The sequence below is a fragment of the Petaurus breviceps genome, unplaced genomic scaffold, assembly GCF_028583685.1.
Source record: "Petaurus breviceps papuanus isolate PSGF00001 unplaced genomic scaffold, PetGlider_PUasm1.0 151, whole genome shotgun sequence".
Classification (NCBI taxonomy): Eukaryota; Metazoa; Chordata; class Mammalia; order Diprotodontia; family Petauridae; genus Petaurus; species Petaurus breviceps.
In genome coordinates this window covers 21,424,911-21,448,195 of record NW_027185712.1, presented here as the reverse complement: position 1 = coordinate 21,448,195, position 23,285 = coordinate 21,424,911, and positions in this window count along the sequence as shown.

The following is a 23,285-nucleotide window of genomic DNA, read 5'->3' as shown; positions in this document are numbered from 1 at the left end:
TGCTTGTTGATTTCTGTTAAAATGTAAGTTCCTTGTGAGTACACATTGCTTCATTTTTTTGTACTTATTTTCCCAGCACTCAGCATAGGCACTTTGCATATAACAAATACTTATAAGTAACTTGCTCAAGGTTGCACGGCCAGTTATTTCTGAGTGTGGTGCTGAGTATCTGAGCCCAGATTTGATCCAGGTCATCCCGACACTGGAGCCGGTGCTCTTACTCGCTGAGCCACCTGGCCACCCCTAAGCAATTGGGGTTAAGTAACTTGCTCAAGGTTACACAGCCAGGTGTTTCTGGGTGGGTGCTAAGTGTCTGAGCCCGGGATTCGATCTCCAGGTCTTCTCAACACTGGAGCCGGTGCTCTTACTCACTGTGCTACCTGGCTGCCCCTAATAAGGACTTTTTGATTGATTTAAGTAGAAGGACCAAGGTAGACAGGAAGTAGCAGTTTAAATATTCTTATTCAATCCCAAATAGCACCAAAATTATGAAGGACAACTGATTTGATTTTATGTAGAGATTTATTTTAGGGTTTTCAGACAAAGTATTGGGCTAGGAGTCTAAAGACCTGACTTGAGTCCTGTCAACCTTTAGTTCTGGGACTTTGGTCAAGTCACTAACTCTCTTTGAGGGGGTACATCCTCATCTGCAAAACGTGAATAGCCATAGCTGCCCTATTTATCTCACCAGGCCATTTCAAAGATTAAATAAGATAATGAACGTGAAAGCATTTTATAAACTATGGGGGGTGAGGGGTGGACAAGGACATTCTAAAACTCATCATGCAATCAGACTTACTGATTGGCTCAAGGTGATGCTGGAGTTGTAGAATATACCAGTAAATTCAGTCTATCACCCTGTGTGTATGGAGGGGAGGAGGGGATGGAGGAATTTCAAATCCCAAATTAATGATGATTTCAAGGGCTTGGATGTATCAGGAAGAAAGAGAATTCTTATGGGCCAAGGTAGGCCTATGAAAATTTCAGAAATTTAAGGAACAGCTTGTCTTAAATTATGTAGATTTCTTTTATTTGTATTTCTAATTATTTGCACTGCCTTCTTGTTTCTGAATTTTTGTACTTTTTTTTTTTCCTTTGCTGGATCTTCATCTTCCACACTTCCAAAACAAATAAATTAACTTTTCCTTTTACTCCTCCCAGTGCCCTGTTTTCTTTTAAGGGAATCACCATTCTTCTAATCACCTAGCTACATAATTTCAGAATGATCCTTGGCCCCTCATTCTCCCTTCCGTACCTTTATTTCTGTTTGTTGTTTAGTCGTTTCAGTTGTGTCTGACTCTTTGTGACCCCATTTGGGGTTTTCTTGGCAAAGATACTGGAGCGGTTTGCCATTTCCTTCTCCAGCTCATTTTATAGATGAGGAAACTGAGGTAAACAGGGGTAAGTGACTTGCCAGGGTCACACAGCTAGTAAGAATCTGAGGACAGATTTAAACTCAGTCTTCCTTACTCTAGACTCTGTGTTCTATCCAGTGCATACTTTAGCTGCCCCCAAAAGCTCCTTCTATCCCCAATTCTACCTTCACAGTATCTCTCAAATCTATCCCATTCTCTCCACCCAAACAGCCACCACCCTTCTTCAGTTTCTCATTACCTCTCAAAGTACTACTGCAATAATCTCCTGATTAGTCTCCCTGGTCCCATCTTTCTCCTCTATAATCCATTCTCCCCACAGCTGCTAAGTAACAAAACTCAAATTTGACCATGGCATTCCTTCCCCTTCTCATTAAACCCCAGTGGCTTCCTTTTGCCTCTGGGATCACATATCAACTCCTCAATTCCATAATGACTTGAATCCGAGATGTGACTAGAAAGCTTTTAAGAAAATGTATAATCACAAAAGAAAATACACTCGCCATGTATTAAGAGCAAGGCAAAATAGATGGAGCACCAAGTTATGTACTACCATCTTCATGATTTTAAAGGACTCATTCCATCCCCCACCCAAATTTCCTGGTATTTTCCCCAAGGAGTTTTAATGTCACTTGTGTCATGGACCACTTTGGCATTCTGGTGAAGCCTAGGGATACTTTCTCAAAAAAAAGTCTTTAAATGCACAAAATTAGATAGAAAAGCTTACAAAAGGAAACCAGTATATTGGAATGAAATCATCAAAACATTTTTTAAAAACAAATTCATGGACAACCAAGTTAAGAATACCTGATAAAGGGAGGCTTCCAGCACAATGAGCATATTCTTTATGGAAGATGTATAGAAAGATATGATACAGAAAATGATAAGGTATATGTAACCTGGAAACAACTTGGAGAGAGTGCTCACATCATAGAGATTATGGACCCATTGAAGTTTTGAAGGATATGATAGGAAAACTTTTCCTACTTCTGGTAAGGCTAGAAATGCCAAGAACACAAAAGTCTTCATAGAATTCTGTTACTCAGGACCACTCTGCTCCCGTCTATTTTCTATACATCTTCCTATTTACCAGTCAGATAATATCACCATGCTAAAAATGAAGGTTCTGGTATTTTTTAGTGTCTAAATAAATATTTCTCTTTTCAGAAAACTATAAATTATCTAATTCATTAAAAAGGGTAATATATTTCCTCCAAAGGAGAAAATACACCCAATTATCATCCTGTTGTTCACAGGGGTGGATTCTCAAAAAATTCTAATCATGTATTTGGAATGACTAAGCCAACAGCTTTATAATGATTGATGGCATTAAAAAATAGCCGTGCATAACTTAAGCAAAAGCAGATCAACCACAAAAAGCAAGCAGCTGTATCTTATCTTGACATTCAGGCTAATGGACTTTTTCTCCTTCAAACTAAACTGGTGGCAACATTAAATGAAAAGCTTTTATAAAGTATAATCTACATGTATGCAATATATACATATAGAATATTTTTCCTGTTATGCAAGCCATATTCTTTCCTATTATCATACTTTTGGTCATGTAATCCTGAAATCTGAAATACCCTCCCAGTCTTCCCCATCTATTTAAATCAATCTTTTAAGGTTAATCTGAAGTTCTACTTCATGAATAACTTCCTCCCACATTAATCTCCTGACTTTCTATATACCTGTACAAGCACCTCCCTAACATACCCTTTGTCTGAACCATACATTCTAGCAAGTTTCAGTAGTACTGTTCTCTAATACCTTCATATGTGAAAGTCTGGTCTTCATAAGAAGAGCATCATTTCTTAAGGACTGGGACCACAATGCATACTTCTTGTACCCTATAGAACCAGATCAATGAGCATGTACAATCATAGTGTAGTATAGAGTCAAGGGAACCAGAATCAAGGATATTGGGTTCAAGTCCCAGCTCTGCTACTTACTATGTGTGTAACCTCAAGCCAATGACATACTTTCTGGACCTCTTTTCTCAAATGAAAGGATTGATTCTCAAATGAAACCTTAAGGTTTCACCCAGCTCTAAAACTATAATCCTTTGACCCTATGAATTACATTTGGATATGTATGGGTAAAGTTATATTACCAAACAGGTTCACTAGCAACCTTCTCAGTGACCTCTGTGTCCTAGAAACCCCGACTTATTTTTCTTGAAGTAAAGAAGTGTTTGTAGTAAAACAATCTCTCTAGGCCCCTCTCTTTCCAGAAGGAGAATTTATTTTTCCTTTTTTAGCACAAGGGTGCTCTCTACTTGGGCAGGGAGAGAATATGAACTGTCCACAGAAAAATCAATACAAGGTAACTTGAGAAGGGAGGGGAACTATAACTTCAAGCTATAATAGTCCATGGAACATAAGTGTAGTATTGGGTGTCCTTTCAAGGTTGGTAAGAGATGGTGTAGTAGTAATAAATGGTGTGCCAAGGAATATGGAGGCAAAACCTAGGAGTATAAACTGAAAAAGATACCACACATCAGGGCCCTCCAGCTCTGTCTTTTGCACAGCATTTCAGGGGCAATGAGACCATACTTCCCTGCCTGCCAATGTGCATCCAAGGGTGAAAAAAGATTGGGCTATGATTGTTTACCTACCACTCAGAGGTTCAAAGATGAATGTATAAAATTATGTGTTATGAAATATTTAATTCTGTCTGGGTCCAAAATTACAAAACTCTTTAATATCCCTCACTCCAAATTGGGTTTAATTACATGCAGGTGCTTAATTCATTCCTCTTTGGTTGGCAGCACATATATTTTCCAAGAAAAGTGAAAGTTGGGGCCAGATTACCAAGGAGCAGAAAGGAGTATAATAAATAGGACCACAATAGCCAAGGCTGGAAGCCGTGGTTCCAAGGTCAGGAAAGCTAAAGTGGGAAATAAGAATCAACTGACCAGAGACATGAATGAAAATACAATATTCTTTTCAAATGTCAGCAGCAAAAGAAAGATAAAGAAAACTATTGTTCCTTTCTGAGATGAAGAGAAAAATTAATAAAAGAAACCAAAAGAGAGTCATTTAACATCCAGTTATCACTCAATTAGCGGAATAAATATATGTCAGCAGAAGGTGCCACAAGTCAAATTTCTGTTCCATGGGCCCTATTTTCTCACTGGCTTCCATTACAAAATTATAGGTACTTCATGCCACAGATAATATTGGCTCCTAAAATTGTATATAAGATAAAAACATATCTTAAGCCACATGAAAGGGGAAAACGCAGTAGCTTTTCCATAAAAACATGACCTTCACAGTTCAGTGCAAAGGATTCTGAATTTAGAGGGAAAGATTTAGGTTCAAATCTCAGCTCCTCAACCTAACTAAATGCATGACTTTAGTTGAGTCACTTCAGATTTTCTCATCCTCAATTTCTTCTTCCATAACACCAAGGGGTAGGATACGATAATCTGTAAGATCCCCTTTTAGCTTTAAATCATATAGAATAATCCTAACTTTATTAACAGTAATATTGTCTGATTATAAATTACCAGAAATTCTGGCAATATAATATTGCTCCCACAAGAGGTGAGAAGCACTAAAATCAAATAATTTCATTTTTTTCACTATTATCAGATTCCCGTGACACTTTTAACTCTATATACAAAATATTTACCTTTTTTTTTATTGCTTTTGTAACACTTGGGCATACCTCCAAGTGAGAAGATCTTCCAGAGGAGCCCTCCTCCCCCCCCACCCCGTTCAAGATACTCTATGGGTTCCTATCCTCTCAAAAGCATAGTTTATTAGTTCTAACCAATGTTTACCTCTATTAGTTTGACAGAGGACACAAATCAAAACAAAGCACTTAATGAAATAGCATATTAAGAAAAGCAGCAGGGGCGGCTATGTGGCACAGTAAGAGCACTGGCCTGGGAGGACCTGGGATCGGTTCCGGCCTGAGATACTTAATACCCACACAAAAAAGAACTGGCTGTGTAACCTTGGGCAAGTTACTTAACCCCAATTGCTTAAAAAAAAAAAAAGAAGAGAAGAGAAAAGCAGCAAACAACACATTTCCGCCATAAATCTGGGACACAGTTCTTCACAAATACATATTCCATCAGTCCATAAGCAGGAAGATTGGACACACATTGGTAAGACACTTGGAAAGGCATCCAAGGAGGCCATGCGGGTAGAGAATGTGGGACCAGGGCACACACATGAAGATGCCCCAGAGCTGCTGGTATCTTCTGATAATGTGAAAACCCTGCTCTTGCCATACTTGCTTGTCCCTGGCGTCTACTAGGTGCACGACTCTGTCAAGCTCTGCTGAACGAGACTGCCAGATGCTGCTCCCCTGGATACAAAGTTGTTGCTGGCTGCTTCCAGTCACAGTTCCACGGGCCACATTGCTTTTGGAGCATCTCTCTGCTTACTTTCGGCCACAGTTGAAGCTCCTAGCTATAGCATTATCGCTTTGTCTTAACTTCAAAACTCCAATTTTCGAAAGTTCTTTTAGAAAAGCAGCAGCCCTCACTATACTAACACCATACCAGAAAATTAGCTTCTTAAGTGGGAAACATCCTCATGGTATGGTTTGCCTGTTCCTTTCACAGTCTTACAGGCTTTTCGTTTTTGGCAAGAGCTTCTTTGTCTCATCCACCAAGCTCTTTGAGCAAGGTGTTTCCAAGCTCATAGAAACCGAGGCTCCATCTGCTTTTTGAGCTTCGTTGTTCCTACACACAACTTTCCATCTCCCATTTCCATGTTTGTACATAGGCTGTCCCCACACTTGGAATACAGTTCTCACCTCCTCACCTCCACCCCTAAGAACCCTCAGCTTAAATATCATCTTGACATGTGGCCTTTCTAAACCCTTACCATCACCTGCTTGTGTCTCACTTCCATCCCATCCTGAACCCAAATTTCTTGGCATTTGTTTTTATGCATATATGTGGCTTCCTTCCATGGAATGAAAGCCTCTTGAGGTTAAATACTTACTTTTTTTGTCCCCAGTCTAACATAGTGACTGGAACTTTTGTTGTTCTTGGACTGGACTTGATATTTTGTGTTAGAAGCTTCTAGAGAGGAAACTCCCTCAGTCAATGCATTTGGGCACCTAGTTTATAGCTTTAAGACTTAAGAGAGTTGCCTAGGACACTGAGATCTTTAAGTGACTTGCCCAAGGTCACAAAGTCAGTGGGTATCATAGGAGAGACTTGAGAGGTCTTCCTGACCCCAAGGCAGTCTTCCTATCCACTGTGCCATAAATTCCTTGGCCTATAACATAGTAAACTCTTAATAAATGCTTGTCAATTGATTCATTGGTCAACTGATTGATTTAACTCCATTTCTTAATGACTGTAGTTTGCATCCCTTCATTGACTGCCTCAGTCCATCTTACAAAAGAGATTCTTTGTGCTTTCCTTTTTGTCTATAATGGTTAGATTATTAGTCAGCTTCTACTCTGAAAGTCACTCTCCCAAAAAGCTGCCAGGATTTTGGTTTCCCTTATCCCCCAGTTTTTCAGCCGCTTAACCCCTTCAGCACTGCCACAAAGTTGAGTGAAGTTGAAAGGAAATCTGAGAGGAGAAAAATAAAAACCAAGACTGAGATCAAGGTTATCTTCCCCCTGCCCAGTCAGTCAGTGTCCTCCCTTTTTAAGATTTCCAGTTCCCTTACACACTTTTCCCATCATTTAAACTAACCGGATTCTTTCCAGACCTTTTTCCCTGACACTACCAGTACCATTTGTTACTGTCTCCGTGAATGAGAAGAGATAACAGATAAGGACTGATTATTTCAAGCCATACTTAGTAATGGAGACTTGCTCATCCCAAAATCTTATTGACCACATAAATTTGTAGGCTATGTCTGTGATGACCTTTTATTTCCTAATCTATATGAGTTGATTCCAATAAAAGCAGATCTCCTAATTAAAGCTATTAGCACATCAAATGAAGTGGTTTTTCCTACCCACACCCACCCCCCTATCAGTGACTTCACCTATATAGGGAATTCCCTGCTTAGAGCTGCCTACAGCATTAAAAGGTTAAGTTGATTGGTCCTGCAAGTGTCAAGAGGTCAGAATTACACCCAGGTCTCACCTACTTAAAGGCCAACAACGCCGGATACACTACCCTAGGCTGCCTAAAGTGATTGCTGAGCCCACCAGCTCATGCTGATCTTTGTTTTACACTAGCTAGTAAGGAGAGTGTAGCAGGTAGAACAGGAAGTGAGGGAGTAGAATACTCCTAGCTGGCAGCAACAGCAGAGGGGACAAGAGAGAAGAAAGATATGAACTAAATAAAATCAAATCTAAAATTCTATAAGATTTAGCCACCTCTGCAAGGCAAAAATAAGTCCTCTGACCTTTGTATGAAAAAGACAGAAATTCCCAAAGGGAAAGGTCAAATAATATAATTGTCAAAATACATAAGGAGGATTTTAATGTATGTGAAATAGTCCACTAACTTAAGCGTCATTTAGTTCAGACCTCCTTTCTATACTGTATCTCCTCAATTCCTATCTCTGCTTTTTATTTCCTAATGTCTACTATGTGACATGACAATTCCAAAGCTGATCATCTATATGAAGATTAAATTGTTCTAAAAGTTCTTGAGACTCCTTATTCATATTTTATAAGACTTTTGTGCATTTGGAGAATGATCAACTGAAATTTAATTGGGTTAGACGTTATCATTTTAAATTTTAAATAACTGCACAAAAATGAAATTTTAAATCTAACCATGTCTAATAAATTAGTACTGTAATACTGATATTAGCCTCTCAGGAATCAAATTCAGTTTAGCATGACTAAAGAGGTCCTGTCAGATGTGAATATTCCAGTAATCTGTCATTGCTACAGTTCATAATGGGCTGGAAGTCATCGAAAGTTCTTAACACTGTTTAATAAGGTATGTAGCACTTTCTGTTCTGGATAAAGCACCCTTAGATTTCAATAGTCCATTTTGTGAAAGATGCCAAAATAATTTGCTAGAGTTGTCGTTTCTGAGCAGAGAGACAGAGATAGAGAGAGCCAGAGCCAGAGGGAGGAAGAGAGAGAGACAGACATATGTACAGACAGACAGACAGAGAGACAGGAAGACAGAGAAACAGAGAGAGAGAGTCAGTCAGTCAGTCAATCCTGCTTGCCAGTGGCTCTATTCAGTAAGTATATGCACATTCCTCTTTTGTGAGCTGATGATATTCCCAGTTCTTCCCTCTAGGTCAAATCCATGTCCAATGTATCTCCTCCAAGTTAATTCTCTCTTTTGGATTCTCCTTAGCAGGACGAAACATCTCAGATGCTCAGTTAACCTGGGAACCTCAGGCCCTAATCCTTTCACTGGAATGAAAATGGATTTCACTGAGTTGCTTATGAGATGCACTAGCAGGGATTTCTTTGTATTATTATTTGGTGATAAAACATAGACTTCACCCTTCCACCTCAAACCAGAAGTTGGTGTGTGAAGCATCTAATTTAAATGAATAGCTGCAGGAAGAGCAAACAGGAACTAGGCAAAGACCCCACTTTGTTGTCATCTTTGTTTCCCCTAATTGCAAAGTGAGATAAAGAATGGCTCCCTCATATACTCCCTCAAAGAGTTGCTCATTAACTTTCCTCCAAAACCAACTATTATAGTCTAGGCCTGATTTAGGCCAATTCTCTGGTAGTTTACCTTAAATATCTATCGAAATTAAACACATTTCTAGGTCACTCAGTCAATAAAAAGAGGTTCACTTAGGCTAAACAAAGATACAGCACTTAGCTCAGGTAGATGCATGTTTGATGAGTATAGCAGGGTATGGTGACTCCTCTGTCCTTGGGACATCTGCCAAGTATGAAGCCCTGACTCCATGTGGGTAGGCTTATTTATATCCATAGATGAACAGGAAGTCACATAAACACACCATGACGAAATCCTAAAGCTGCATCAAGAACAACATGAATGGAGCCTTAGCCCTCAGGTCAATCAAGTCTTGGAACAGTTTCCCTGTCTTTTGAGGGGGAAGGCTAAATTACTGTTCTATATGTGTGGATGGGAGCTCTCTAATACAAAAATATGGCCGGCCTATATGTGACATGTACAGATATTTGATTTGGCATCTGACCCACCCCTCATCTTCAAGGAAGATTGCAATTTCCTCTTCAATGAAGAGCTGTGCCAGAGATCCAGCAGCCTCTAGTGAGGGAGGGATAGAGTTTCTAGGACTAATCTCTCCTTCACTCTCTTTTCTCTGAGAGATATATCAAGCTAGAATTATATCTCACCAACACACACAAGTACCTGTAGTCTAAGACTTCAGAATGAAAGTGATCACTTTCAACCTCCTCTGATACATTCCCCTACAACCTGGCTGTGTCTCCTTCACAAATGCCACAAGCAGCAGCACCACAGGTTCAGAGATCTCTCGTCCAACCAGGAGGAGCATCCTCTTGCATGTATGCAGCGCAGTACGCAGCATGGTGTATCACAGTGTTACTCTATGGGTGCCACTCAATACAAATAGGCAAATACATTACACTCTATGGCAGGGGAAGGGGAATCGTGGCTGTTTTTGGTCTTATCTAATTTTCCTTTTGATGTCCAGGATACCACCATCCTTCTAGTCACCCAGATTCTCCACCTGGGAGTCATCCTCATCTCTTTACTCCCATTTACTCTTCCCACCCATGTCCAATCAATTGCCAAATCTGCCAGTCTTATCAATCTACCTCCACAACATTTCTAGCATCAATCCTCTTCTCATCCCAAAGCTATCTTGATTCAGTCCCTTGTCAACGCTCACCTTGTTCATTAATGATGAGTATCCCATTTGGTCTACCTGCATTCAGACTCCCCCCTCTGCTATCACTTCTCCAGAGAGATGCCAAATTGTACTCCTAAAGGAGAAGTTTGACCACTGCATTCCCCTGCTCAAGAAGATTTAGTGGTTCCTAAATGATCCCAAGAGAAAAGCCCTTCACAATCTGGCCCCCACCTAACTTTCTGGACTGATTACATGACTCCCTCTCACACATTCTGTGGTTCACTTAAGTTATTCTTCCTGCTGGTCCCTGGACGTGACATTTCCATCTTGTCTCTGGTCCCCTGTGTCTGCAATGTTATCTCTCATTATATCATACCCTTATGTTCTGTGGCTCCCTTCTAGAGTGAGCCCAAGAACCATTTCCTTCAAGAGGCTTTTCCTGATTTCCCCCAGTTGCTAGTCCCAACCCTCCATGCCTCCACCCCACCCACCAAAAAAACACAGAGAAGTTATTTTCTATTTAAAATGGGCTGCCTTTGGAGGTAATGAGTTATCCCTTTTGAATATATATTATATATACTTATACTTTTGCATATCTAATTATTAGGAGAGTTTTTATTTTGTTTTGTTTTTCCTGACACAGAGTCTATATTTGCCTCTTTTGGACTTCCACCCATTTCTCCTAGTCCTGCCTATTGGGGGCAAGCAAAACAAATTCACTCCCTTTTCCATATAACAGCCTTTCAAATACTTGGAGACAGCTATCATGTCCCTTCTAAACAAGGGTATGCTAGTAAATATTGATCAACCAGCTTTACAAAAAAGTATGACATACTTTTAAGTTTAATCTGTATTATTAACATTTTCTCTATTACTTTCTTAAGTCCAGACAATCAACAAGACAATAAATCAAGCTCTAATTTGTAACGTTTGCCAACTTCTGAGGTATAAAAGGAAATTTAGCAATGGACACATGGGAACTGACTCAAACATATCTCTGCTTCTGTCTTCTCTTCTCCAGATTAACCATACTCAGTTCCTTCAACTGAGTTTTGTGTAACATTTGTACTTGTCTGGGTATAAGGATGAAAGTGAAGTCAAAGGGGGAAAATACTCCTTCTGGTTCCTACCTTTGGAATGCAAACTCTGCTACAGCACTCCATCTCCTGATGCCAAGTTGACCAGTTTTCACTGGTCATCCTCCATGTCTGGAACACCCTTCCTCTTCATCTGTTCCTGGCTTTCCTGGCTTCTTTCAAGTCTGTTAATGTCCCATCTCCTCCAAGAAGCCTTTCCTGATCCCCCCTAATGCTAGTGCCTTCCTTCCACTATGAATTCCAAATTATCCTGTCCATATCTTGTTTGTACTGTAGTTTTCCTATCATCTCTCCCATAAGATAACTCCTTGAGAGTAAGGGCTGCTGATTGCCTTTCTCTGTATCCCCATCACTCAGCATAATGCCTGGCACATAGCAACCATTTAATTGATGCTAATTGACTGACCGACTGCTAGCCAGAACCAGTCATACATTTTTTTCCTCTCAATGATGTTCCTACTCCATAGTTATGTTCTCAACTGCATATCTATAGAGAGTTTTTCTGCACAGAGGGGAAGAATAAATGAGTAAGGCCACATTATCCAACAGCTCAGCCATGTCTCAGACAGCAAAATGGTACTCTGACTTGTTTAGCCTTGAAAGAAAGAAGGAAAGCCCCAAATTCAGTTTAGTTATGATTTTTGGGAAGTTTATCCAAAAAGCAATAAATTCTCTCTCAATTTGCTCAATTTCCCCAGTTAGGAGGAAACTTGGCACTTAGTCCACGACTAAAACTTTGGTCCTTTCTGTATCTCTACATACCAAAACCAAATCCTTTTGCTCCCTCTTGTAGCTCCAGTTCACAGTTAAGGATATGCATAAATCAAAAGTAATCTATTAGATTTTATTTATAGTGAGGTAATTTTAAAAATACTATTAAAACAGCAAACAACTCTAAAAGGAAACATCTAGATTTATGCATCTGTTCTCTAACACAGCAAGGGGCCAGATGAGGGTGGGATGGAGGTAAAAGAAAGCAGCTTCATCAGGTGCCTGAATTCTCCAGTACAAAGTTCAGCAAAAACTGGATGTTCCCTATGCTCTGGGGATACAAATACAAAGAATGAAGCCATTGCTTACATTCTAAGTCCTCTTTTACTATCACCTTACTTTAGGTATCAATTTCTTATTATCCCTTTTTATTTGGTAATATGCAGTACAAAGGTCATTCTCCTTGTCAGGTAGCAAGAATTAAATAAAATAGTCTTTTTTTCTGATGCCAACTATTGTCATCTGATATACTCCAAATAGTGGCCTATCAATTTTTTGACCCAATATAGACAGACAGACAGAAACACACACACAAACATATTGACTTTAGCATACCTCTCCATTCTCAACTCATTTTGAGCTTTATCATTCCCCTATTTTTACAGGCCTGGGCTATGCTACTATAGTTAACCTGTTACTTAACCTTGCTTCTATCTTCTGTATCTTGTAAAAATCTAAGTTCACTGGTGAGATCTCTGTGTATCGACATCAATTTCTTCAAACTCCCCTTTCCCTCCTTCATTGGAATTTCCCTTTGTATCTTTAGAATTTCATTCTTGAAAGTTCCCTGACCCACGTAGGCTGATTTCACCCTTGGAATTTCTAGCCTAGGAATACCTAGCCTTCAAAGCATTTGAAATTTGTGTTCTTCAATTCTAGGATACATGTCAAATTATGCCCAACTTTTGTCTTATTGATCACTACCTGTAAGAGGAAGCGGTCATTTCCCCCACAATGTTCCCATTATTTTTGTTCCAAAAACCAGTTTTTTACTCTTAGTCAGACTAAGATCCAATCAAGAATTTCCTCTTGTTGGTTCCTCTCTCTCTTGGAGAGTGAAATTAATACTAAGGCAAACCAGGAAGTTATGAGCTATTCTACTCTTGCCAGAGAGAGCTCCAGCAGATTCTGAATATCTGAAATCTCCCATACCATGTCAGGCTTCCATGCAAGTTCATGATGTTTACTTACACTCCACATTCTGTCCAAGTGGTCTGTTATAGACTCCAATGATAAAATTGCTTCTTCTTTACTCAAATTCTCTCTGCCACATTTCCCATATTTTAGTTCTTGAACTTTCTCACGTGAGTATAAACTGCTATCCAACACCCAACCCCACACACTCTTTTACCCATCCTGTTTCTTTGGAATGAAATATTCCTTTCTAGAGCCACATTCCAGTCATGAAATCTCACCAAGTCTCAGTGATCCCGATGAAGGCAATAAAACTTCATACCTCTTTAACCCAGCATTACCACCACTAGGTCTGTATCCCAGAGAGATTAATTTTTTTTTCCTTAAAAAGAGGACCTGGGGGAAAATGGGGAGAAAATTTGTAACTCAAAATCTTGTGGAAATGAATGATGTAAACTAAAAAATTAAAAAGAGAGAAAAAAAGAAATGAGGATGAGGATGCACTTAGAAAAAAAAAGATTTATATGAACTGATACAAAGTGAAATGAGCAAAATCAAGAGAACATTGTACACAGTAAAAGCAATATTGTTGATCTACTCTGAAGCACTTAGGATGAAAGGTGCTGTCCATCCCAGACAAAGAACTGGTGCAGTGGGAATGCAGGTCAAAGATGTTTTCTTTCTTTACTTTATTTTTCTTATTGGTTTATTTTTTTCTGTTTTCTTTCACAGCATGGCTTACATGGAAATGTGTTTTACATGAGTACACGTGTATAACTTAAATTGCTTTCCTTCTCCTTGAGGGGGGAAGCAAGAAAGGGAGAGTACTTGAAATTCAAAATTTGAAAAAAAAATGTCAAAATTGTTTTTAGATGTAATTGAGAAAAATACAACATTAAAATTTAAAATCACCCCCCCAAAAGAGGACCTATATGTACAAATATTTCTAGTAGAATTGTGTGTGTGTGTGTGTGTTGGCAAAGAATTGGAAACTGAAGAGACACCCATCAATTAGGTGGTTGCACAAGTTATGATATATGATTGTGATGACTTACTATTGTGCTATAAAACGATATAAAAGGGATAGTTTCAGAAAAACCGAGGAAGACTTATATGAACTGGTGCAAAATGAAGTGAGCAGAACGAGTAGATCATTGTACACAGTAACAGCGATATTGTAATAATGATCGACTGTGAAAGACTTAGCTGCTCTGATCAATACAATGATCCAAGATAATTCCGAAGGACTCATGATGAAAACTGCTATCCATCTCCAGAGAAAAGTGAATTCTGAGTGCAAAATGAAGTATAATTTTTTTCACTTTTTCTTGCTTTTTTGTAACGTGTAGAAACATATAGAAATGTTTTGCATGATTTAACATGGATAATTTGTATAATATTTCTTGCCTTCTCACTGAGGGGGAGGCTGTAGGGAGATAATTTGGAACTCAAAATTTTTAAAAAGAGTAATTACCAAAATTTAAAAAAAGATCAATTAAAGGAATTGGGCATATTTAGCCTGGAGAAGAGAAGACTCTGAAGGATATAGCAGCAGTTTTCAAATATTTGAATTGCTGTCAAGTGGAAGAAGGATTAGACTAGCTTATTTTTAGCCCCAGAGGGCAGAATCAGGAGAAATGGATTAGAAGTTGCAAAAAGACTAATTTAGGCTTTGATATTGGGAAAAATTTTCTAAGAATTTGAATTGTCCAAAGTGAAATGGGCTGCCTCAGGAAGTGATGATTTCCCCATCACTGAAGGTCTTCAAGCTGGCTAATCACTTTTTGGGTGTGTCATAGCAGGGATTCTCTTCAAACACACACAAAACACACACACACATCCCAGTTGTCTGCCTTCAGAGCTGCAAAGAAAAAAAAAGCTGAACTCTTGGCTTCAAGTCTAGGAAAAACTATCATAGAAAGAGATTGCCTTTGCCAGATTCCTGGGCACCTTGCACCTCAGTTTCCTCATCTGTACCTTGTAGTGCTATATCACAGTTATGATTCAGTGAGATCATATACAATATATAAAAGCTTTGCCCACCTAATAAGACATTGTTATTAGATATTTTTTACCACTTAGATTTTTAAAATTTATTTTAGTTTCTAACATTCAGTTCCACAAGCTTTTGAGTTTTACATTTTCTACATATACATTCACATTAAGCATATTTTCACATTATTCATGTTGCATAGAAAAATTATAATCAATGGAATGAACCACAAGAAAGAAGAAATAAAACAAAACAAAAAAGAGAGAGAACAAATACTATGCTTTGATCTGCACTCAGACTCTGTAATTCTTTCTCTGGATGTGGATAGCATTTTCCATCATGAGCCTTCTGGAGTTGTCTTAGAAACTTGCATTGCTGAGAAGAACCAAGTCTATCAAAGTTAGTCATCGTACAATGTGGCTGTAACTGTGTACAATATTATCCTGGTTCTACTCCTCTCGCTCAGCATCAGTTCAGATAAGCCTTTCCAAGTTTTTCTGAAGTCTGCCTGCTCATCATTTCTTACAGCACATTTATATACCACAAACTTGTTCAGTCATTCCCCAATTGATGGGCATCCCCTCAATTTCCATTTCTTTGCCATCACAAAAAGAACAACTATAAATATTTTTGTACACGTGGATCCTTTTACCATTTGTATAATCTCTTTGGGATACAGCCCTAGAAGTGGTATTATTGCTGGGTCAAAGGGTATGCACATTTTTATAGCCTTTTGGGCATAGTTTCAAATTGCTCTCCAAAATGGTTGGATCGATTAGTGTTCCAATTTTCCCACATCTTTAGCATTTATAATTTTCCTGTTTTGTCATGTTAGCCAATCTGACAGATGTGAACATCAGATGTTACTAACATGAGACCACTGTCAGTGACTTTGGGAATCTTCAAGTGCTCTTCTAGCTTAATTTCAGTTACTGTCATCTTGGTGGATTTGGAAAAGTCTTTAGAAAGTTAGAAAGATTAGTAGAATCCCAATTCTAAAAATGAATGAAAATTGCATAATATCTTAATACCTTTTTTTTAAGCAATCGGGATTAAGTAACTTGCTCAAGGTTACATGGCCAGTTATTTCTGGATGTGGTGCTAAGTATCTGAGCCAGGATTTGAACCCAGGTCATCCCAACACTGGAGCCAGTGCTCTTACTCGCTGAGCCACCTGGCCATCCCTAAGCAATTGGGGTTAAATAACTTGCTCAAGATTACACAGCCAGGTGTTTCTGGGTGGGTGCTAAGTGTCTGAGCCCGGATTTGATCCCTAGGTCATCCTGACACTGGAGCCAGTGCTCTTACTCGCTGTGCTACCTGGCCACCCCCATCTTAATACTTTTGAAACATACGATATTGGAACATGGGAATGAACAGTTGGAAGATCCTACTTATTGATTTAATAATTTTGATTGATCTTGAGTTCTCTCTACTCCACATTAATACATTCTCTAATGTCTTTGTTTTCTTCTTGCTATTACTTCCTCTGTTGTCATGGGCAAGGAGGTACCAATCAGTGAAGTTGCATGGGAGAGATGAGTTTCCAGCTCAGCAAATTACAGATAAGGATGTTGGTTACCAAGAACCAGGTCAGAAACAACCTGTTGTAAAAGGATTGAGTCAGGGAAAAATTTTCAGATTAGTACAAAGAGGAAGAGAACAAGATTACACTTGGGAAATTGTGCAGTACTTTAAATGACCCCAAGTTTCTTCCTGAAACAAAAACCTACTTTTATCACTCTTCCACTGATGAAATAGTGCTAGAAATTATAGAATACCATAATTTTCCTTTTAAAATATATTTATTTTGGGGCGGCCAGGTGGCTCAGTGAGTAAGAGCACCGGTTCCAGTGTTGGGACGACCTGGAGATCGAATCCCGGGCTCAGACACTCAGCACCACACCCAGAAATAACTGGCCGTATAACCTTGAGCAAGTTACTTAACCCCAATTGCTTAAAAAAAAAATTTTTTTAAATAAAAAAATATATATTTATTTTTAGTTTACAACATTCAGTTCCACAATCCCTTGAATTTAAAATTTTCTTCCCCTCCCTCTCTTCCCCCATCCCCGCTCATGGCAGCATGCAATCAAATATAGGATCTACAAATACCTTCACATTGAACATTAGTCAAGTTGTAAAGAAGGATTATAACCAATGTAGTGAACAATTAAAAAAAGAAACAAAACAAAAAAAGAGAGCAAGTAGTTTGCTTCAATTTGCATTGACTCTGTAGTTCTTTCTCTGGATGTGGATATCCCTTTCCGTCATGAGTTTTTTGTAGTTGTCTTCTAACCTTGTATTGCTGAGAGGAGCCCAGTCTATCAGTTAGTCATCACAGACATGATCTGTCTGTAATTGTGTACAAAGTTCTCCTGGTTCTGCTCTCCTCACTCAGCATCAGTTTATATAGGTCAATCTGTCTGTTCCTCATTTCTTACAGCACAATAGTATTCCATTATATTCATATATCACAATTTGTTTAGCCATTCACCAATTGATGGGCATCCCCTTGATTTCCAGTTCTTTGCCACCACAAAAAGAGCTGCTATAAATATTTTTTGTACATACGGGTCCTTTTCCCACTTCTATGATCTCATTGGGATATAGCCCTAAAAGTGAAAATACCATAATTTTCAAAGAATCAGAATTTCAAATCACCCACAAGGAAAAACATGAATAGACAAGGATATTACTGACAAGTTATGAGGAATAAGTAGTACAAAAGTGTGTTAATGAAATAGGAAGATCTTCCACACCCATTAATAGGCCTATGCAACCTGGAGCCCGGATCACATCCTGAGTCAAATTGCTCTCCAAAATGGTTGGAACAGTCTGTGAATTTGTTTTAAAAAATATATTTATAACTATATTTCAATATAACTTGTTTTTGTAATCCCGTGTGTTTTATTTCAGACATTTAAAAACATTTTGATAAGGGGGTCCCATAGGTTTCACCAGACTATGAAAAGGTATCCACGAGACAAAAAAGATAAAAGCAAAGTAGGCCCTCACATGTTGGACTAACTCTCTATGGAAGAGTTATGAGAAGACATATATAAAATGAAAAAACATGGATGGGTTACAACCTGTACCTCTGGAGGAAACATCTATATTTACATATCTATATCTATATCACAGACCTATTAAAGCATCTTCCCCATTCCTCAGCATACTGCACAAAGGATACACTAAATAAATGTCTACTTAATAGAACAGTTGGAAGGGTGAGAAAATTGAAAAGTGAAGATCTGTCTCATTCTGGCACTAGTTTCTATATAAGATGATATGGGAAAAGAGCTTAAGACAGGAAGAAATGATTAGCACTGAAATTGATATTTGTACTGTATGTACAAGAAAGATTATTTTTGGCAGGCTAGTGAATTTTATGCCAAATGATAATCCATAATCTCTTTTTAAGACTGGAAAAAACAGCCAATAAAAATGGGCATATGAATTATACAGTGGTTATGCAATTAAACATACAGGTATGTAAAGCTGTTTTTTTAATCATGAGGCATATATAATCTTTGTTTCACAGGTTATATAATCATCATGGTTTTTAAAAACTTTTTATACCTCTCCTTTTAACTCTGTATGAGGTAATGTGCATATCTATGTATCTAAGTGTCTACCTGAAACAAAGTTCCCTCCTTTTAAAATCTATTATTTCTGGTATAATCATAAAGCTGGATGACTACAACATTTTAGTCTCCAAAGAATTTAAACTGAATTCACCAAAATCAGTGAGGAGGTATATAGTAGGCCTGAGCAGGCTGCAACATGTTACAGTAAGAAATTGCAAAGGAGAATTGGAAGCTTGTTTATTCACCTTGCTAGATAAATCATTTCAAAGTCTCATTCTCTCAAAACACTAACCCCTTCAAAAGACTACTTATCAAAACATAAACTCCCCCCTCAAATTTCTCCTCTGCTTGAAGACAGTTGCCCAATCTAGCTCAAAGACATGGATTTACTATTGTTGTCAAATTGCTAGTTTAATTGGGATAATCAACTTATTAAACCTCAAAGTGTACTGCTTAAGTGTTTTATTTATTAGATGAAACTTATTAGATTTACTTATTAGATGAAACAAAAAGCTTTCCCTTCTGGAAAGCATAAGGTATCTCTAAATGAAAACTCAAGCCCTAAGGCTATAGGTTTTCAATTTCTCCTCTAGTAGCATTCTGCTATATTTAAAGAAATTTGAATGGTCCCATTTTAATAGGTTTTCATTCTCCTTCATCCCAGCATCAGAAATAGCTATTTCCATTTTTATGTCTCCAGATTAAATGGTAGATATCATACGTAACTTCTCTAAGTTCAGATGCAAATAATTATTCAACTGTTGTGCATTTGTTCAGGGATAATCTGCTTCTTTCCCGGCTAAATTGAAGGGAGTGAATAAAGGGAGAAACCTCTATTTTTCTTTTTGTTCCATGCTTATAAAGCTGGCCTGACTTGATTGTAAGAACTTTCAATTTGGTCACAGGCTCATGCAGTTTGGTTGAGCTACATCCTAACATAAGCCAAGAAAAACCCTGGAGTTGGCTTGAGCAGTGCTTGATTAATAAAATCATTGCCCTCTTGTATTTCTGCCTTGGCATGTGGTTGGTGTCCTTCCCTAGGGCGATCCTGAGAATGTCATTCCCTTTGGTATAGATACCAGGATGAGAGTGACCATGGAAAAAGGAAGAAACAGCAATATTGACCAAGAAGCTGAAAACCTGAAACCATTCTAGGATGATTTGGGTCACCTCAAAGATGGTAGCACATTTTGAAATTAACAACAAAATTGGTTGAACCCGCTCCTTCATCACTTTGTTGACCTAAGATGCCATGTGTGATTACAGTATTCACATTAGGATTATTTGTGTATGTGTCATATAAGCCTACTAGACGTATCTGACCCTGAGGGTAAGGGCTCAGCCTCATTTTTAATATTCAGAATGCATGTTGATTGGGTTGATATATAAATCGTAATGAGGATTACTTCTGGAAATTTGGGCATGTCACATTATAATAAATTGACATGATTATGGAAATGTTTCTTGGTTCATGGTGGAGGAACTAGTGGCATATTTCCTATTAAGGAAAGTGGGTTATATACTGTTTTCTTACGGTTTCCATACCATGGCTTGTATTCTATTCATAAAATGTCTTCCCCTTCTCCTTCCCATTATTAGTAATTCTCTTAAAAGTTAATTTTTCCTTACAATTATTTGCCTCTTCCTCCCCCTTGAACAATTTTTTAAAACAAAAATTAAAACCTCGGAGCGGCTAGGTGGCACAGTGAATAGGGCACCAGCCCTGCCTCAGACACTTTACACACACACACACACACACACACACACACACACACACACACACAAAAACCTAGCTGTGTGACCTTGGGCAAGTCACTTAATCCCAATTGCCCTCCAAAAAGAAAAAAAATTTTAAAACCTCAAAACAAGTACACTTAGTGCAGCAAAATAAGTCCCCACTTTAGCCATGTCCAAAAGTATGTCTCATTCTTTAAGAATATCACCTTTCTAACAGGAGGTAGCTCTGTTCTGCTTCATCTCTGGTCCCCTGGAATCACGGTTTATCATTTCACTGGTCAATTATAAAGTCTTTCAAAGTTTTCTTTATGTTATCACTGTGTAAATTGTTTTTCTAGTTCTGCTCACTTCATTATGCATCAGTTCATTCACATCTTCCCAGTTCCCTCTGAAACTCGACATTTTACCATTTCTTATGGTCCAACAATATTCATTATTCATACACTATGACTTATTTAGACATTTCCCAATCACCCCCTTAGTTTCCAGTTTAGGGCTACTACAAAAAAAAAAAAAAGGATGTTCTAAAGTATTTCTGTAAATATGAGCCCTTTTACTATTTCTTTGATTTCTTTGGAGCTATAGACCTACTCAATAGGTCAAAGAGAAGACAGCTTGGTTACTGTTTCAGAGGAGAGAGAATAATTTAGAATTTCTTTCTAAAATAATTGTACTTATTCATAGTCCCATGAGCAGTACATCAGTGTGCTTGTTTTCACATATCCTCTCCAAGATGTTATTTTCCTCTTATGTTTGCTAAACCGATGGGTATGAGGTAGAACCTCATAGTTCCTCTAATTTGCATCTTATTAGTAGTAATTTATAGCATTTTTTAACAAGGTGGCACAGTAGATAGAGTGCTGGGCCTAGAGTCCGGAAGACTCATCTTCCTAAGTTTCAATCAGGCCTCAGACACTAGTTTTTGTGACCATAGGCAAGTCAATTAACCCTGTTCGCCCATTTCCTCAACTGTAAAATAAGCAGAAAATGGCAAAACATTCCAACATCTTTCCCAAATGGGTTCACAGAATCAGACACAACTGAAAAACGCTTAACAAGAAGCAGTATTTTTCATATTTCTTTATAACTTGGATTTCTTCCTTTGAAAACTGTATGTTCAAATCCTTTGGACATTTATCTATTGAGGAATGAATCTTAGTCTTATACACCTGAATCAGTTTCTTAGTTATTTAGGAGATGAGCTTTTTATGAAGAAACTCACTACAAAGACTTTTTTTCCAGTTACCTGTTTACTTCCTAATTTTAATTTCATTGGGCTTTGTGCAAAACTTCTTGATTTTAAATAAAATTTCTCGTTTTATCTTCTATGCGCCTCTCTATCCCATTTAGTCATGAACTCTTCCCTTATCCATACATGAGATAACAATGTCTCCCTTTCTCTTCTAATTTGCTTAGACTGTTACTTTTTTATGTCTAAGTGATACATCCATCTGAAGTTTATTTTGGTACCCAGTGTGAGATGTTGACATGTACATAATATCTGGCAGATTGCTTTCCAGTTTTCCCAACAGTTTTTGTCAAGTCCTTACTCCAGTAACTGGGGTCTTTGAGTTGATTAAATAGTGTTACTGTGTTCCTTTACTTATTCTTGTTACCACTAGTTTTCAAATATCTTGACCAAAAATGGAGATCGGGACAGTGAATAAATAACAAATCTAGCAAACATTTTGAAGATGGCAGAAGATGCCTAATGGACATGTAGGAAACATTACACATGGTAGCAGCAATCCTCCACAAATGGCAAGCAGAAAAGAAAGGCCCTCACTGAGTGAAGACAAAACTGGTATTTCAAATTTTAAACCTCAGTGAAACATGCTTACTGGTTTACAAATCTACATTAACATGTATTGCTTAAATTCATTAAAATGCTTGCCTTTATTAGCTATATTTATAGAAATAAAGTTAAAGAGTTAGATGGGAACTTATAAATAGATTATTAAATCCAACAGATGCAGGAATTCCCTTTCCAACTTCCCTGACAAATGTTCCTCTAGCCTTCTCATAAATACTTGAGGGCCAAGGAGCTCCCGTTCACAAGACAACCCAATTATGGGTCAATGTTAGTTGTTATAAAGTTTTTTTTCTTTTACTGAGTAACAGTATCCTCCTGTAACTTACATACACCTAGCTGTTATGCTTCCACCCACTGGAGCAAGTCTAATTCTTTTTCCATATGAAAAAGTTAAAGGCAGTTTTTTCCCCCTTGAAATCCACTGCTCTTCCCATCTATCTTATTTCTGTATGGGGATGCCACCTTCTTTCTACTCATTTGCAATCTCAGTTACCTGCGAGTCTTCACTTCCTTTTATCCTGACAGAGCCAAATGAAATTGGTTACCAAGTTTTACTACTTCCCAAACATTTCTTATATATCTTTTTCCCTCCCTCCATCCTGTCCCTAACTCTAATTTATGCTTATCACTTCTTACCAAGGCATTTTAAAACTACCCCATGGGACTTACTGCATCTAGGCCCATCCCTCTCCGGTCCAACCTCCACAGAGCCACTAAAATAATCTTCATAAAGCACTAGTCTGACCATGTCCCCCAGCTCAAGTTTCAGTGAAATATTTGTGTTTGATACGATAAGAAAAAGAAATGGGGCAGCTAGGTGATGCAGTGAATAGAGCACCGGCCCTGGAGTCGGAAGGACCTGAGTTCAAATTCAGCCTCAAGACATTTAACACAAAAACTAGCTGTGTGACCTTGGACAAGTCACATAATCCCAACTTCCCTATCTCCCCCCCTCCAAAAAGCAAAAAAAAAAAGAAAAAGAAAAAAACTTCCACTTTACAGATAAGGAAACTGAAGTTCTGAGACATTAAATGATATAATCATAAATCTAATTAAGTGT